This window comes from Vicia villosa, linkage group LG2 (assembly GCF_029867415.1).
Source record: "Vicia villosa cultivar HV-30 ecotype Madison, WI linkage group LG2, Vvil1.0, whole genome shotgun sequence".
Taxonomy (NCBI): Eukaryota; Viridiplantae; Streptophyta; class Magnoliopsida; order Fabales; family Fabaceae; genus Vicia; species Vicia villosa.
In genome coordinates this window covers 164,428,359-164,435,767 of record NC_081181.1, presented here as the reverse complement: position 1 = coordinate 164,435,767, position 7,409 = coordinate 164,428,359, and the positions used below count along the sequence as shown (strand labels likewise).

The following is a 7,409-nucleotide window of genomic DNA, read 5'->3' as shown; positions in this document are numbered from 1 at the left end:
TATGTTTTTAGTTACACATTTTTTTTAATATAATTTACACCCTTTATAAATGAACAAATTATACCATTTACACCCTATTTCATATGCTACATTACACCATATTTTAAAAACATTTTATTACAACCAACAACAAGAATTCAAGTTTTCAAAACAATATTATTCTCATGTCATCATTCAACAATACTTTTACATATTTATATATAGCAACATAAAATAGGTAAAAACTTGTTGAGCTACACAAGACATTAAACAAATTAACGTCCTTAAAAAATTCAAAAGTTACTATGATTGTCAAGCTCTTCTCACCCCTTTTCACCACTCTCCTTTCCTATAGCTTTTAGAAGCGCTTCATTAACATCTCTAACATCGAGATGGATCCTCAGCCACAATAATCCTATACATAGAAAACCCATTTTTACAAGAAACACTTGCTTGCTCAACAATCACACACATCTTTTCAAAAGCCTCTAAAATAGCAACCAACTTGTCACCTTTCTCACATGTGACCTTCACCATAAAAGCTCCTCCCCTTATTTTCTCTATTTTAACATCCTGTTAAATTTTGAACACATTAAATATAATCATCAATATCATGTTATTTGGGTTCTCCTAAGTCAAAAAGGTTAAGATAAAAAAACATACCTTGTTATAATTGACATTATAATTCAATATGTAGTATCTTCTAGTGGCTACCAAGTTTTCATACTCTCTTTTGACATTTTCCAGTGCAAGCTTTAGCTTCTGTATATGCAGAAAACTAATTCTAGCAATAAAATTAAAAAGCACCAAAAATAACAACACTCAATGGTAATAATATGATGTGAGTAACAAAACTTACTTGTGTTGCAAAACCATCATTCATCCATAATTGGTTCACCACTTCATTGTAACAAGATGGCCAAACCATTGATGTGCTAGTTCATGAGCTATAGTAATTTCAACCTAAGCAACTAAAGAATGTAAGAAATATTTTATATCCTCCGAATATTAATAGAAAACACTGGATTTGAATTTGAGATTGGGGATCTTGAGCCACATAGACAAAAACAATTTTTTGAAAAGAAAACCACCCACTGTTTGTTAGCAGCAGCAAAATGCTGATCATCATAGAGTAAAGAATTTTCCTGGGTAGTAACCAAACCATAATTCTCCATGGCTCTAGCAGCAAAATCAGGTATTGCAATCATATCAAATTTTGGCAAGGATTAAGGAGTGTCGAAGTAACTGTTGAATATCACCGTTAATTGACTAATGAATGATAGATAATACGAGCAGATGAAATGAAGATTAACATATATAAACTACCATTATCCACTTGCAAACCTAATATTTGAAGGAAAGCTAAAGATGTCCACCTCTGCAAGTCCGCTATTGATCAATAGCTCTTGACTAATAAGCCGTTTGACTGGAAGCTCGCGTTCCACTGCAAGAGTGAATGTATCAAACTTAATGTACCTGATAACAAATTAGATATCAATTCATGGCACGAAGAATTAACATCAGATAATGGAAATTACATACAACTCTTTTTACAATTTCGATATAAATTCCAAAGAAAGTGGATAATATCAACTACAAAGCCATGCCAGCCATGACAAGTACAACATCAATTACCTCAGGGATGGGTTTGGATTTGTTGAGGTTCCAACAATGCTATATTTCTGTCTTTTTCCTACAGGACATATTCAACACTTATCATTAAAAGAACTAAAACAACAAGCATAGAAAATTCAGTTCCTATTGGATTTTCGTTCTCTAGCTGGCATCAATTACCTTATTTCAGCCTTTGAATCTGAAGAACAAAGTGAACTCTCATCTAAAGAAAATTGAGTTTCAGAGGCTGAGATTTAATAAACTAGGGTTGTCCGATATTTTGAAGACTGTCGGGGATTGAGGACTCCGGGAGAGACTCTTTGAGGATATAATGGTTCTTGGGAGGATCTAATGCTGGAATTGATGCTCATAAATTCAATAGACATATCCCTTTCCGACTACACTGGCTGCAGGAATCAATGGAAAAAAATAAGGAAATGATGAAATGCTCATCAAATGCATATGCTATGCATATGCATAAACACAATAATGAATAAACATAAACACTGGTAAGTTGAATTGAAGAAAACATTACACTATACCGTCTTTTCTCCAACACAAGCATTTGCATTTCTTCCACTACGTGCTCCCTGTCACCATCATTGTCATCCTCCGCAACTTCATCTTTATTCATCAAAACCTCTTTAGAATACAAAGCAAGAACCCTACGATTCTCATCTTCATACTGTATTTCCAACTCCCTCAGCTTCGAAGCTTGTTCACCGCTCACATTCCAGATTCTGAGCCTGAAATTGAAATTGAATGAAACGAAACCCTAATAAATAAATAAACAGATAATGGAAGAATAATAACATACTGAATGGTCATTTGACGGAAGAGAAAACCGAGAATGGCGAGGGAGCAAAGCAGAAAAATGAAGACATCAGAGAAAAGAGAAACGATGAAGTTGAAGAGCTTGATTGAGACAGCAAAAATACATGCAAACAACACTCCAGTCCCAACAACAACAACTGCACAAACACCTATCATGTCATGCTTGATACCAAAGTAACCTCTTATGAATTCTTCAATTGTTTCATTTTCTGATTCCATCATGATGTTTATATCTCCAAATTGCGATGCTATCAATCCATATATTGTCCAAGCCACATGACATGCCCAATAGTACCATCTCCACCACACCGGAATCATCTGTCATCGCGTAAAAAGTTAGAACATTGTATGTATACATCAAATAAATACATTTAAGGTTGGTCATTGGTGTTACACTTACAGGTCGTGGAACGAAGAATCCTGAAAAGATTCCAAATTGCGTAAAATGCAGAAGCCTCGATTGACACGACATGGTGATTGCTACAGCCATCATTCAATAGAAGGTGAAGTAGCACAATGTGAAGTACATGAAAAATATGTACCAAAAGAATTTCTCTAGAGTCCAGTCAAATCCAATCATGGCATAAACTATTACACCATGTGATATAGCTTGGAGAAAAGCATAAGGTAGTTCTATTATAACCTGTCACAAAAGAGAGTGAATTCTATCAATAATGATTAATCATGCATAAATATTGAAATATGAATGCTAATCACATCAACATAAAGATTCCTCACTTACCCCATGAGGAACAAGTCCTGGCATTGGAATGTAATCTGGCTTAAAAATTGGATCAGGGTCACATTCAAGCCAACCAGTTGATAAATCCTGAATTTATTGCACCAAATGATCAACAAACAAACATGTCTCTTAATCTAACATGACTCCACTAAATCAAAGATTCTTACCTTCCTCGGACATGTTAGCCACTGAAACCGACCCAAAAAGTTGGCAAACTGCACAAATAATGATAAATCAATTACTTCTAAGTTTGTTATTGCAATTTCCTATCAAATAGTTTGCTTTACTAGTCAATTCTTATTGTAAATGCAGCAATCATATTCGCAACAGACACTCCAATAAAACCTTCCAATGTTTTCTTTGGAGATAACTTGATTAGAGGTGTTTTCCCGAAAAAGAAACCAAAGAAATATGCAGCAGCATCATTCATAGCAATAAGAAGTGCAGGGAAAATAAACCTTCAATACAGAGGTAACATTTTATGAAAACATGAAGAAAGAACAAAGTTAACACTAAAAGAATAAATTAGCATGTATCAGAAGTAACATTACTAGAAAATTCCTTGAAATATATTAGCTACCATGAATGCCGACTGTGTAAACACAATGATAAGTATCATATGTGTCCATGCATACTGTCCAAATTGATACTTGTAGTATCTCTTCTTTAATGAAAGAATAAACCATACAAAACCTGAAATCAGAAATCATACATGAAAATATTTACTCAAATCAATTTATTATATACTATATGACAAAACAAAAACTAGACACTAGTACTAACATGCAATATATAAGAAGAAGCATATAACCATCTAATACTTGATGAGTTTACTAACAAGTCTATAAAAAAAATTATATAATGTGACACTATTCACAAGGTATCTAAATGATAATCTAAATTAGCAATTAAAGTATCTAAATTTCAAATGTGTGCAACTCGACTATAAATGCAGAAAAATGTATGCATATTACTAAGACAGCATATTACTAATCTCAAACATATCCATATCTATCTAATAAAATTGACTAGAGTCTAATATATATCATTAAGGATTATTTAACTAATAAATATACTAAAATAGACTTGAATAGATGTCACTTACGATCATATAAGCCAGCTAATATCCATTCATACTCTAAACCACTTATGATTTCTGGAGTTATACATTGAATAGAGATGTAATAAAATGAATCATTGTTTTATTCAAAGCCCTACAATCAACAGAATTAGGCCCAATGACAAGACTATAATATGGACTGGAACTAGGCCCAATGACAGGACTATATTATGGACTAGAACTAGGCAGAATGCGCAATGAGAGAAAATAAAGGGATAAAATTTGGAAGGGGAAATCAGCAAAGCAAGAAAATTAGTAGTTAAGCTAATCAGTGGATGTAGTGGTTGGCTAACCTGTGGGAGGGCATCCCGCCGCTGTCTGGCAACATTCATAACCCGAGCAATCTCAACCCGGTCAAAGCAATTTCTCTACAGGGTATGTGACATAGTATACTCGTCAACTACTCTAACCCGTGTAGATAGATATGAAGCCTGAACCAGCAGGAGGTGCATATAAATTACGTTCAGCCTTTGTTAGCCCACTAACTCCTTCTGCTTGGACAGTGCTTAATATCCGTTGATGAGAAAATTGTCAATTTATAAACATCATCTTTGTGGAACTTGACATAGAGATACAAGAACTGAGCTTGATCCTACTTAGTGGAATTAATTACAAAGATCTACTAAGAACAAACAACTATATCAAAAACCAATACTTTAGTAAAACATCAAATGCGAGCTCTATTTATATTTCATACACTAGCTTTTTCTTAACGATATACATCACTATGAATGAAAATTTGAACACACCTACAGTGGAGTACCACAAGTAACAAGACAAATTCCATTTTATCAATATACTGATTGAGTGGTTCCTGAAGATCAGAGGGAAAAGCTTCAACAGCCAAAGATAAACGCTTATCAATCTCAACACAACGCTTATGCAAATTCTTGACAATCTTAAGCTCCAAATCCTTATCATCTCGAACCGGATCCTGTTCAGCTTAAACAACCCTAGCATTCATCAACTTCTCCCACATTTTCCCTTTCTCTTTCCCAATCGCCAACGGTTCACCAATGGCGTCGCATCGTAAATCCTCGAAGTAATCACTTCCTCCTCAATCTTCTTCACCTCCTCCGGTTTCACAACTGTTACCTCCACCGGCGTTGCCTTCTACTCCTCCGCCGCCCTTGTCGATGCCAAATATAGCAAGAACGAAGCGCCAACAGCTGGAAAAGGCGCCAACAGGCCACCGGCTTCGTTGTCGTCACTGCGCGGTGGTTTTGGTGAAATGTGATGAAACCGGGTTTGGATTCTCTTTGAGAAGACTTCAAAAATTTATTGAAAATTCTGATGCGGCTTTGTTCTTTGATTCCGTTTTTGGTGAAATGCGATGAACCATACTTTGTTGAAAACTGGGTTTAGAACTACAACTTTGTATGAAATTAGATTATTTTTTTCACTTAATAAATTTATACCCATTAATATTCACTTGTTAATAATATTTAAATTATTTATTAATATGTCACATAAATTATATATTTTTGATTTATAAAATTAAATAAATTTTTTTAATTTGTATAAATTTACATCCATTTTTTATTTTAAAGGAAGTAATTGAGATTTGATTATAATAATAATATTTTTAATTTAAACCCGTTTTTAGAAAATATGGTGTATATTGTCATTTGATAATGTTTAAAATAATACTTTATTTATAAAATTGCCACGCAGTTTTCATTTACACCCGTTTTTAGTATATTGGGAGTAAATTTTAAAACTATATTATTCTTTTTGCATTAGTGCTACTATACCCCTATATATTAACTTTCACATTTTTCAACAACTCCACTACCTATAATCAATAAGGGTACTTTACTAAATGATATTAATTTTATCATTAAAATTAACACATCTAATCTATTTCTTAAAAACTGTGTAAAGCTCAAATAAGTCACTTATTATGAGACGGATAGAGTATTAATAAAGATATTTGAGTAAATGACATTCATTTTACCATTTAAGTCAACACAATTTATCTTTATCTTAAAGTGTGAAAATCTCAAAAAAGACATATATTATGAGACTGAAGAAATATTAAACATAATAAACAAAACAAAAAAGTTATTGACTTTATTAAGGTGATTGAAAATCTCAAAAGCAAAACTGAAGGAAAGTGTTAGTCGTTATATTCTGATCCTTTAGACTATGTTTGTGAGTTTGGAGGGAAGAGAAATAAAGGGTTTCGAAAATTGATTTTTTTAAAAAATATAGAGAAATTTGTAACATTTTTTTGAAAAAAAGATTTTGTTTAGAATGATAAAATAATGTTTATCATTAATGTATATTTACTTTTTGAAATACTATAACAACAAAAATTATATTTGAACATTTTGTCTAAGCCCTCTAAAACCCTCTTTTAATACAAATTTTAGGTTCCCCAAATTAGGGGATTTTTGGTATTATAAAGAAAATCAAATCCTCCAAAATCCTCCAAACTAAAATCTTTCTATTCTTTTTCTCCAATCCTTCATATTTTTCAAAAGTCTCTCCTACCTTCCCCTCCAAACTCCTAAATATAGCCTTAAAGTCCAATAAATATTTTGTTATTTTCCTCTATAGGACAATTGTAAAATCATCACCTAAAATAAAATTTAAATTTAACATAATAATTTAGAAAAATACCTAAATACAAACAAAATAATTTTAAAAAAATACTTAAATTTACTTTTGGTCCTTCTAATGATTTAAAAACTAAAAGTATTTTTATATTTTCTCTATCAGTCCTTGCTTATCTCCTTTGATTTTCGTTTTTTCTTTTTTTCTTTTTCAAGGTGAGTGTCTTTCATTAACTTTCTAGTGATAATTGATTTATTAAATAAGGAGTGGAATTAATTGTTGTTTGGGTAAAGGTATAGCAGTTTTGAAAATGAGAGAGAATAGCTTATCAATCATTAAACCATAAAGTAATCTTTTGGCATTATATATGGTTATAAATTATAGATTAAACTATAAATATAGAAGATTACAGATTTAAAAAAAAAAAATCAATATAAGTAGACACAATGTTAAAAAAAATCAATGTAATTAGAAGAATTTAAATTCATCTTATCAGATTTGACAGTGAACGATGATAAGAAAGTGTTAAATTCTTTTTGGTGGAGAGGAGGTAATAATAAT

The 7,409-nt window shown here is 32.0% G+C and overlaps 1 long non-coding RNA gene across 6 annotated transcripts; it reads right to left on the bottom strand.

Annotated features, from left to right (window-relative positions):
• Nucleotides 1-503: 503 nt before the first annotated feature.
• Nucleotides 504-5,652, bottom strand: LOC131652827 (uncharacterized). 6 transcript variants are annotated; one of them, XR_009298830.1, is made up of 12 exons: nt 4,583-5,652; nt 3,337-3,862; nt 3,170-3,256; nt 2,828-3,070; nt 2,411-2,745; nt 2,136-2,339; nt 1,774-2,000; nt 1,615-1,672; nt 1,075-1,455; nt 839-942; nt 643-757; nt 504-552 (listed from the first exon to the last, which is right to left on the bottom strand). It is a non-coding gene; the product is annotated as an uncharacterized LOC131652827 (long non-coding RNA). The 6 variants fall into 6 exon arrangements; XR_009298832.1 differs by having other exon boundaries at nt 839-1,455; nt 3,337-3,384; nt 3,515-3,862; XR_009298829.1 differs by having other exon boundaries at nt 839-1,455; nt 3,337-3,384; nt 3,750-3,862.
• Nucleotides 5,653-7,409: the final 1,757 nt, after the last annotated feature.